The sequence below is a fragment of the Pyxicephalus adspersus genome, chromosome 5, assembly GCF_032062135.1.
Source record: "Pyxicephalus adspersus chromosome 5, UCB_Pads_2.0, whole genome shotgun sequence".
NCBI classification, from domain to species: domain Eukaryota; kingdom Metazoa; phylum Chordata; class Amphibia; order Anura; family Pyxicephalidae; genus Pyxicephalus; species Pyxicephalus adspersus.
In genome coordinates, this window is record NC_092862.1 from 133,733,490 (window position 1) to 133,745,890 (window position 12,401).

Genomic DNA, 12,401 nt, shown 5'->3' on the forward strand with positions numbered 1-12,401 from the left:
ATAACTGTGGAGGGATTTGAAGGCAAACCACAGGAGCTTGAATTTGATTCTCAGGTGAAATGGAAGCCAACAAAGAGAAGCAGCAGAAGAGGAGCTATGGGAAGGATGGATGAGTCTGGCTGCAGCATTCATAATAGATTGTAGAGGAGAGAGTCGGGTTAGTGGAATACCAGAGAGGAGGAGGTTACAGTAGTCCAGACGAGATATGATAAGAGCGTGTACAAGGAGTTTGGTGGTCTCAGGGGACAGGTAGGGGCGGATTTTGGAGATGTTGCGTAGGTGAAAGTGACAGGACCTGGAAATGTTCTGAATATGGGGGGTAAATGAGAGGGCCGAGTCAAAGGTGACACCAAAACAACGTGCCTGAGGGGAGGGCCGAATAACAGTGTTAGATATATGTCAGGGGGGATTTGGAATTTTAGGGGGGGATGATGATGAGTTCTGTTTTATCCAGGTTGAGTTTAAGGAATCGGTCAGACATCCATGACGAGATGGCTGACAGGGAGCATGAGACCTTATCCAGGACTGTGGGAGACAGGTCAGGGGTTGACAGATAGATTTGAGTGTCATCAGCATACATATGGTACTGTAAGCCAAAGGAGGATATGAGACTACCGAGGGAGGAGGTGTACAGTGAAAAGAGAACCGGTCCAAGGACTGACCCTTGGGGAACACCAACAGGGAGGAGAGGGGGATAGGAGGAGTTACCATCGAAAAAAACGTTGGCAATTTCAGCCACCAGTAAACCAGATTTTGATAATTAAAAATGACTGACCATGTCAACATGAACCACTACTGACAGTTGAAACAGTAATATGATCAACAATCTTAGAGGCAGATTCATTACAGGGCAGATATCCCCATGTGCACTTTGTTACACTGGGTCTGGTTTAATAAAGTTCTCCAAGACTGGAGAAGATAGACCATCATAGATGAACCTGGTGATCAAGCAAACTTTGATTTCCTAAAACTCATTTGCTTTTATAGTTGGCAAATCTTTCCAATCCTGGAGCAGATTCTTTCCAGGTTTGCTGGATCATTCAGGTTCTTTGGTGATAACCTATCTTCTCCAGTCTTAGAGAACTTTAGTAAATCAGGGCCAACGCATTGATCTCCGCACACCATAGCCCAGCCCATTCATAAATGTTGAGCCACAGTGTTTATCCAGGAAAGTCCCATGGAGGTTTCTTTGTCATTAGACAGAATCAGCTCTGTGATTAGAGGATAGTTGGCCATTGTTAAATATTGTATTTAATATTATTTTATAGCATGTGATAGGCAACTATATGGTAGCTTTTAGGCAAAACCAATTGGAAATTCTATCTGAGGCACAATTGCATTGGGCCTAATTTATTAAAGATCTCTAAGACTGGAGAAGATAGACTATCATGGGGGATCCAACAAACTTGGAATAGATCTGGTCCAGGATTGAAAATATTAGGTAATTAGTAAAGTAATAGCAAATGATTTTTAAGGTTTGCTGGATCACCCAGGTTCTCCCATGATAGTCTGTCTCTTTCAGTATGGGAGATCTTTAGTGAATCAGACCAATTGTGTCCTCAATAGCATTTCCAGTTCCCTGAGTTCTTTATAACTTGTTTCACATTGCACATTTTTTTTTTTTTTTTGGCTCTTTTAGTTTATCGCGTCTGTAAAACTGTAGCAAAACTGTATACAGCATTTAAGGCAGGATATATTTCTTCTCAATCACGCAGCTTGGAAGAACAGTGATAAAAGATTCTAGGCAAATAGACTGGAGCACAATAAATCAGAAACAGCAGGAAGCCACATTAGGGAAATGTAACAGCTGAGAAGACGACGGAGCCTTGCTTAGCGGGGTCCTACCAACGCTAATCTCCCGCTTTAAAACATAATGGCTACAAAGTAGAGTGTACTGGATTCTCATCAGAACACGATGAAATTATAGAATTTTATTATTATTGTAAAAAGTGTACTGCTAAATGTTTGTTATAAAACATCTCGTCAAATAACTAAATGCTTTGGTTTTCTTTCACAGAGGCTTTAGGCTTAAACCGTGTATTTATCAAGTTTCCTCTTGAGGTCTTATTAGAAAATAAATTCAGTATACCAATGCAACACATGCACATTTCTCCATTTTTTTCTTGAAAAACACTACAAGTACAGAAAAATAACCTGTTGATGTTGCCAGAAATCATGTGAGCCACGAACTTTCTGATGTCAGCTGATAGATCAGCTGCCCCGTGCAGCACTGAAATCCCAAGTAACATTGGCAATTCCGTCCATTACCCCCTGCTGATCTGCGGAACACCTGCCCCTTAGGTTATGGCAATGGGCAGATAGAGGGATATTCAGTGAAATTGTTGAGTCCCAGGGAGGCAATAAACAAAACTTTAAAGGGCCACTGAGGGTTACAAAAGCTCAACTGTGTCATTGTGCCCAAAGTTGCCTTTCCTTAAAATTTTATTTTTTTTTTATTGACAGAAAACAAAGCAAAAAGTTAGATAAAAATGGCAGGATACAAATACCTAAATACACCATAAAAATACAAATACAAAAGAAAAGTGAACTCAACTACCCTAAGAATACCAACAAAAGAACATGCCTGGTAAATGGATAAAAAAAATTGACATTTTTCATGCAAGTTTTGCTTTGGCAGTTTAGGAGGAGAAATGTCTCTTAGATTGTAAGCTCTTCTGGGCAGGTTCCTCTCCTCCTCCTGTGTCACTGTCTGTATCTATCTGTCATTTGCAACCCCTATTTATTGTGTAGCGCTGTGTAATATGTTGGCGCTATATAAATACATAAAATATACATAAATACATATTGGCCAATAAAGAAAAGAAGAAATACATACACATTATGCAGCGCTGTACAAAGCCCATAGTCTTGTAACTAGCTGTTCCTAGGGGCTCACAATCTAATGTCCCTATCATAGTCTAAGGCCTATTTTTAGGGGTGAAGCCAATTAACCTAAGATTTTGGAATGTGGGTGGAAACTGGAGTACCCACCCAAACACAGAAAGAACCTGCAAACTCCATGCAGATAATGTCCTAGCTGACATTTGAACCTAGGACCTGGCACTGCAAAGGCCAGAGTGCTAACCACTGAGCCACCATGCTGTCACATGTGTGCAGTGTTTCGAAACTTTCAACCAATGCATTACAAATGGAAATATGAATAGGATCAGTTGGTCGACTGCAAAATCAGCCAGTGTCTACTAGGCCATAAAGCAACCTTTTTACAACATAAAAAGCCTTTGCAATAGGAAATGATCACATAGATAAAAGCCAATAACCTCAGTTGTATATGGACATCAGAGGACATTCTACAGAACATGCTACAGACTTACAGTACCCATCTATCAGTGTGTAATGAAATCAGTATCATGAAAAAACAATTAGCGACAGTTTATATTTCTGTACTACATAGGTAATTCTTGTGGAGACAGTAATGAAAGAATTAGTGGAGTCGCACAATGTCTTGTTAATTGCATAGAAATTTCCCATCATATTCAATTACACCATTGCTCTGTTTCAGGCTCTATTGATTGCGCTCATAAAGGCAGATTTTTTTTTTCTTAATTAAAAAGAGCTGCAAGTTTACTTATTAAAATATGTATCAGTTTACCTTTCTGTTTAAACTGTCTGAGATATACAAATAATTGCAACAACATAAATCAGCACTGAAGGACTTCTATGCAACAACTCCTGATATAACAATTCCACAATTGGAGAAGAATATTCAGGATGCTGTCTGGTCTCTCTCATTATCAGAATTTTTCAACTTTAAAGTGGGTCCTTGTGCAGCTTCACCCTCTCAGCCCTCCATACAAAATAGAGTTCCCATATTTGTGATTTGGCCTGTCCTCTAACCCCTTTATTATTCTATTGGCCAGTAAGGTCAGCTAATACATTTAGTAGCTCATTGTATCTAAAATACAAGGATGCATGCACATATCTATCCTACATATAGGAAGCAATTTACATTCTTGGACCAGAGATATATTTTAATTTTCTGTGCCCAGTCTTTCTCAATCATTTTTACATAGGTGAACACTTGAAAATACTTTTAGGTTTTAGGGAACCCCTCCTATAATTACTATTTCACAGCTCACAGTACATTAACATGGTGGTCAGTTAACAAATGCCTCTTATATTGCTGGCCATTGGTAACAATGTGTCACCTTTATGGACATCCAAAAAGATCATTGGTGTCCAGTGGAACCCCCTCTGGTTGAGAAACACTGCTTTAGGAACACAAATTCTGACACCCAAAGTTATTTATCTATGTTCTGATCATTGGATCAAGATCTTTACATGTTATTCTGGAAATAATATGGTATTGAATATTATTAACAAAACCTTACATAAAATATTTCTTCCTATTAGGAATTATAGCCAATAATGGATACAGGTATAAGCCACCTGCCTGGCCGTGCAAATCTCACCCTGCACAAGAACCTTTTGGTAATGATATGAACTCTTCTAAATGAACTTTAGAATTCATGCGAAGAACAGAGAAGGATACATTGAGCAGAATGGACTTTCACCATCGGCATGTAATGTATCACTGGTAGTTTTCCAACGTTATTTCTTAACATGTTGCCAGGCAAATATTGCAAAGATAACTACTGATTAAACAGACAAATTAAAGTTCACATTCTATAAAATGTTTTTATGTAAATGTTCATGCAAGACAAATCAACTGGTCAGCTTTAGTGATGGCCCTACCAACAGTTTAAAATTTCCTTTTGCTGAAGTTTTCACTTATAGGATGCAAATGCACTTATACAGGTTTGCACTGGGCTCAACCACCCTATGTGACAGTGTTGGGTATCTGAAAACTCCAATCATACCTGGAAGAAAATAAAGTACCTGAACCCCTTTCATAAAAGTTCTGGGGTTCTCCATGCTCCCATTGACCAAACAATGCAGATGTGCAAAGCTTTGGTGTGTATAAGCTGGTGTTGCAGGGAAACCGTAAAAACTGCAAATGCAGAATAATGCAAAGATTAAAAATGAGATATGTCTCTTAAAAAATAATTTCCATTTTTTTAACAAATGTTGTTCAATAAGTCTTATGATCCAGCAACCTGAGCCAGGTTTTGGATGGGGATAAGAGCGAGAATATTAGGTTCAATCTCGTGGTGTATCGTGCCTTTCTAGCTTACCGAAAATGTAAGCGAGAACGCCCTTCTGATTTGCAGAGAGGTTAAACTCTCACCGAACAGGTAATTACCCTCTAGGGCCCCGGGGGTCGCACACTATTCTCAATGAATGCAGCCACAGCTGCAATCAGTGAGAAGATACCCAGCACAGGAGAACCTCCTGACATTGTAATATAAGTATCTCTTACAAATGATACATTTGTATCTGTAATAAATGTATCATTGTATCATGTATCAAGAGATACTTATATTACAATGTCAAGGGGTTCTCCTGTGCTGGGCATCTTCTCAATGATTGCAGCTGTGGCTGCATTCATTGAGAAGAGTATGCAATCCCTGGGGCACTAGAGTCCTTGCAGTTTACCAATAAAACTTGGACTTGTAAGCAGCAACAGGAGGCTGGCATAAAAAAGGTTCATGCATGTTGCAAATAAATAGATATATTGAATATATGGGATCCTGCATAAAGAATTTATACCAGTGAAATGTAGCCCAAGCTCTATTACAAATACATTTATTAGGGAAGTGATTACAGAATGAGTTAACAGTAAAGCAGGGAGGACAGGTAGTGGTACTGCTCTAATGATTATATTGAATCATTCAGCTGTTTATTTAGTTAATATGTTTTCCCAGACAGGAGGGCAATGGGGAATTCAGCAGAATGTACTGAAAAAAGACAATCACTAGGATTCATCAACCAGTGATCTTCCACATTGCAGAGGGACCAAACATTGTGGTGTGTATGCCAATTACCTGCAGGCAGGGATTCTCGACTATTGGAGTTTACCCTTCCTTAGCTAAAACAATCAAAAATGAACACTTTAAATCATAAAGTTAAACCCCAGGAAAACAGCTAAACTCACAGACAATTGCATATATGTGGAATGTTATCTTACACAATATTTATCATTTTTGAGTCAGACTTGAGAAAATAAAAAGGCAGCTGATCTGATCAGCTTGAAATTAGCAAAAGGGGAAATTAGTGTATAGGTGCACGGTAGTATACAAAACAAAATTCTTAGGGGTCCCAGCACTTATTTTAAGAAGCTAGCTGGCAAAAAAAATTGAACTAACCTGTAAAAACAAAGGTTTTGGTTGCAAACATGTTTGTTGCAAAGAAGTTACAAGCAATGAGACATATATAGATATATAGTGATATAGACTAAATTTATAAATATAAAATGGGATGTATGTATGTGTGTATGTTCCACCATCACTCAAAAACGTATGGAGACATTTCAACCAAACTTGCCATACTTATGACTGAGACTGAGATGTGAGTGCACCAGTCATCTTTGTACAGCCCTGTGCTATATGTCAGAGTTATATTTGGATATGCATAGACACATTTAAACCAAACTTGCTGGACATATGACACCGCTGATCTTTGTACGGTGCTGAGGTATATGTCAGAGGTATATAAATGTATAATAGTGTGAGACTGTGGGGGGACATTAGAGTGTCAGCTTCTCTGTAAAGAGACTAATGGGTCTAGCTCAGTGTTTAAATGTACACCACTATAGTATATGTCACAGCAATATAAATCTATATATATAAAATTGGATGTATTTATGTGTGTGTGTGTGTCTGTATGTTCCACCATCACTCGAAAACACATGGAGACATTTCAACCACACTTGCTAAACATATGACTCAGACTCATGTGAGTGCACCGTTGATCTTTGTACAGCGTTGAGGTATATGCCAGAGGTATATTTGCATGTATGTATGTAAGGCCTGTAATAATGCCTTCGCGAAAACGTAAGGAAATTGGCCGAGTGCAATCAAAGGCAAAAAAATGAAACAATACCGTAGACAAGAAAATCACTATAGCTTTATTTGATTCCATTTCCTGTATAATATAAGATTGCAATAAATAAATACCAGGGCAATGCCGGGTAATCAGCTAGTGTAGTATATAGTAACACTATATAGTAATATGTATCAATTTAGATTAGCATAGAACAGGCTCACCTGAAATCAGGTTCCTCGTTCATTATTTAGGTTGAAAGATAAGAGATCCAAGAATCCCTTGTATTATGGAAGACTTGCATTTTATCTTTAAGTAGACATGTCAGTTTGTCATGATCCAGTTCAGTTTTTTTTTTAGTGAATTCCAATGGTATACTAAAGGCTTTCCAATAGCCAGGTATTAGTATTCGTGCTGTCTACAATCTTGATTGGCCAGGCCGGAATGACGTGTCTAACACACATATGCATAGGCATTCATTAATTTCCAGAAGCCCCGGAGAAAGCTGTGATGCGCCAGGTATTTCGGCTACCAATGCGGAGCTGCATATGTGCATAAGCCACGGCTAGGTTGCTTTGACAATTGAAGAGATCGATCAGACAGGTGAGTATGTTTTATTGCAGAAGGGTTGTTACCTTAGTTCCACTCCTAAAGTACCACCTGAAGCCCAGACATTGGTTCTGATTAAAGCTTTCTAAGGCTGGAGAGGATACACTTTAATCAGTGAAGCTGGGTGATCCAGCAAACCTGGAATGGATTGTTTTTATTCAAAGCAATTTGCTAGCAAATGTTTCGAATCCTGGACCAGATCCATTCCAGGTTTGTTGGATCACCCAGCTTCACTGATGAAAGTGTATCATCCTCAGCCTTGGAGAGCTTCGTTAAATCATGCTCATTGCATCTGAATGGCAGCTGAAGTCATCCAGTGAGCGCCTACATCCAATTTAAATGAAAAAGGCAAATATGGCAACCACTCTGATCTCTATCAAGCTACAAAAAATTGCAAAGGTGCACATGGGTCCAAATTTTAGGAGGTGCCAGCACCCTTTTTAAGTAGTCAGTTACAAAAAAAACAACATGTGTTTCAAATATTAAAAAAACAGACTGCAAACATGTGTAACCAAAAAAGTTAAGACAAAATGGGTATTACAAACAATTTTAGCTCTTGAACAATCCCTTATCTGTTTCATCAAATGTATTTTGTCCATGCCCCAAAAACCTGCAAATTTTACCAAAATTTGCCAAGGCTAAATTGCCCAATAATCCCTATTTATAGACTATGGCATGCAGGGACCAAGGAAACATTTGACAAGTTCATAAACCCTCTAAGCATGTATATAGGAACAGATGTATAATATATATATTAGATGGCACAGGATGTGTCACATTTAGCTGAACACCTGTGTTGCATATTCATTCTAGGTCAGTGATTCAGTATGTATTAAATATAGAGGATTTGAACATCAACCAAGCAAACAGTATGTTTTAGAACCAGGTCAACCATAACAGCTTCCATATTCTCCCAGTGTAGGTCTGTTTTAAAGAGGCCCTGCAGTCTCCTAAAAAGTCATAGCTAAGATTAAATGCAAGGGAAGGGCCTTCAGCATTCAACGCTCATGGAAGTTTAAGATACCCGTGTCCTACTGTGGAGCATATTGGCATCCGACACTCCCAGAATTGTTGAATTCTCCAGAAACTGCCAGAAATATGCTGACTGATTGGATCTTTTTAAAGGGGAATTTGATCTAAAAATGAGGTTGAGTTTCCATTATTAAACAATTGTAAGGGCCATGTTCAGCAAAATCCCTTAAGGATCTTGACTAAGGGGCAGTAGTATTTTTTACAGATTTCCTTTCGCTCAAAGACTATATCACTGTGCAAAACATTTTGAATTTTGTTTCTTTTTCCTAACCTCTGTGTATTTTTCTTTACGACTTCAATTTATTTTCAGAAACTCAAATGGTAAAACTGCTCAGCTTCTCCTTCAGACTTTCTCCAAGAGACCCTATTAAATCAAAGTAAATTGCACCAAGTAGCTTAAACTGGTCCCTGTCTGTCCTAATTTTATTGATTTATCCATCCGGAGCTTTGTGTAATAGTTGTTGTATTGAACTATTACAGAGTAATCTGATAAAAAAAAAATGCACTTGTCACATCCAACTTTATTGGTGTGTTCCTGCACAATATGTGCTTTTATAGGGACGCACAGAAGGAGCCGTGTCATCTATTACTGCAATCTGATGTCTATGTATTATATATCAAAACAAACTTGTGTTCTGCAGATTCTTTCACAATGGGTGATTCTGAAATCAAATCACAGGGCACATAGTAATGGATACAATCCACTCCTGTCTGTCTCGTTCATCCTTTGTTAATGTCTGAAGTGTGGCTGCCGATCTCGGTGGGAAGCTGGTCTCCGAGTCTTGGTAAAACATGGGCGTGTTTACTGAAAAGGTATAACAAGCTCTGATGCCTCGGAATGATATTACATTGCAAAATAACCTCACTGTGCCGGTAGTAAAGATAAAATGCAAGAGAAGGACATTAAAGAAATTACATTACATACGTTCAATTTAAATATTTAAAACATTTATTTATTGAAGTTTTACAGTAAAATAGCATAAAAGCATTACATCATTACAGACATAAATTTGTTTTGGGCAGGACCTTAGGCAATAAACAGTCGACGTGTTTCGCGGACTAATATCTGCTTCCTCAGGAACAAAATGGCAGATATCTCCACACTGTTTCCCTCATTTAAGAACACCCAGATTGACACAAGTATCCTTCCCTTCAGATGTTAAAACATGCATGTAATACCAGCAGCACAACATGGAGAGGGGACTCTATATTATAAGTCTTGTGGTGCTTTCAAATCTCTCCCATTGTAGGCGGCACTTACTGACGCTTCTGGGAAATCAATTAAGACTCATTCCATCTACTTACAATTAACCCTCCCTTTACGGTACTGCTCCTTAAGTAAAGTACAAGAGATTTTACTCATTATCAAGATTAGGAACCCTGAGAACACAACGAGTTACAAGCATTGGTCAATATGTGAACCTCCTGTTAGCGTCACCATATACCTTTGACCTGAATTCTTACAGGTAGTCCCCAAATTAAGGACATACGACATACAGACGACTGCTAGATACGAACAGGGCTTCCCTGCTCACTAGTGTGCAGGACGAAGGCTTAATGGGGTGGAGGGGGCAGTTTGCATGACTTGCAGAAAAAATCTTTTGCTGAAAACAGCTGAGGATGTGGGTGATCCTAGGGGGGTGAGCTCTTTCTGTAGCATCTTGTAACCCTTTAATGACCAAGACAAACTCTGCAGTTGTTTCTTTTTGCATATCAAAGCACAGCTCACAGTGAGAATTTTATATAGTAACTGACGTCATGCTGCTTAATATTATGTTGGGACACCTGTTGAGACATCTGTCCTAATTGCATATATTAAAAAATGTACCTGTTCTGACTTACATACAAATTCAATTTAGGAACAATCCCATAATCCCCTGTTATCCCCTAATCATTTGCCCCATCCAAAACCACTAAAATCCCAATGGCTTGCTAACCTTTCTTTTCTAGTCACTATACCTACATTGCTCTTCCCTCAATGCACCCTTCCATGCCAATGCAGCCTCTCCCGCAGTGCTCCACTCCTGACAAGTATACCCATTCCATAGTGCTCTGCAACTGACCAGAATAGACCCTTCCAGAGTGTTCCTCTGCCCCCTGGTACTGCAGTGCTCTGCTCCCATCAACTGTACTTCAAGCCAACCTTCACCCCTTCCTACCTGGGCCTTACTTTAACCTTCCTCATCAAAGCCCACCCTTACTCCAACCCCCTGCCCTATTACCTAATATCCTCCCTGCCTAGTGCCTAACTTCAACAAGCTAACCTACTCAGAACCCAACTTCTAACCTTTACTATCTAGATTGGTTACCTTCCAAGCAGGAAAATCTGATGGAAAAATGGCTCCCATGCAGCTTCCACCACTCATTCCAACTGACCTGCAGATGCTGACCCTGGAGGATACAAACTTTAGAAAGTTTTGAATAAAAAGGTAAGTGCCTAAGACCAGTGGTGCTTCTGATGGTTTCCACTACGTGTGGGTGGATGGTGGAATATAATAGCAATGGTAGTTATGTAGTGCCGATGCAACAAATGAATGGACAAAAGAGTCATGTGGAACTGAGTGAAACAAAACAGTGAAAATGCAGTGATCTCAATATAGATAAATGTGTGACCCCATTTTGTCTTTCTCTATTCAGCAGTACACTGATGGTATAAGGTTTAGGAACAGACCTGTTTGCACCGTCTCTCACAACACCTATCTGCTCCCCTTTCTCCCACCACTCCTGTAGACCAACTTTCCTCAACCCCCACCACATCAGTTCTCCCCTTCTTTCACCACCTACAACCCATATGACCCCTTTCTCTCACCACCCACTACATCCGAGCCCACCCTTCTACCCAAAGCAATAAAAAGATAGCATAAAGCAAATTCAAAGGTGTACAGCCAGCCTATAAAATAATTTATGATTGGTTGCTATGGATTAGACTCTGTATCTTGTTAAAAATACATTCATGTTTAGTAAAAAAAATATAGTGATTCCATTCCATAGGAATAAATAAATATTATAGAAGTATTGTAAAAATAAATATAAAAAATAGATGTGTTTTCATGGCCTGCTAGTTTTATTATTTACTCCAGATGATGCATGAGTAATGGCAAAAATACAATGACCAATTTACTTGCACAATTCAATTTCAACCAGATTAAAATATTATACCCCTGGGACATGCTATGTGCATGCATCAGGAGCACATTATGTTGTCTTTCTAGCTACATGTATAAGGAATGTATATTTTACAGGTTCATTCAATATCTGACCTCCTTATGCAAGCAGATTCTTTAGCTAAAGTGCACTTGTCATTTAGCAGCAGTCAATCAAGTGATTTAGGATAATATAACACGAGTTGTTAGTGATTTATTTTCCTGTTAACTTTATCACAAGTATGTTTTCTAAGTTTGCAAAGACCCAGTGAAATATTTTGGTTTCCAACAAACAAAATTGCATGAATAGTTTACAGTTCTGCTCAAAGGTTACTAAAGTGTGTGTGTATCCAGGTTATGCACAGTAACAAGCTCACATATTCCGAATAATAATGCACTTTAAAACAAACTGTTATTGTTTCTTCAATGCATGGTCATCTGGACTTCGGAAAAGCGTGGTCAGCATTCTGGTGTCTGGTAAGACAAGTGTTAGGAGACGATTGTCTGGCTGGCAATCCCGTGCTGTGAGCCACCACAGTATCATACCAGGTTTATTCTGTCCAGCAATGTAACTTGCACCAGCAAGGAGAACAAGGAAATAGCAGCAGCCCCAGCTTCCCTTTAGCCGTGCAGCCTGAGATGTACTTTGTCAACATCCCCAGTACATATTTTGAGGTTGTGAAGGGGATTTTAGGAGCAGATTAGTCCTTGTCTTCA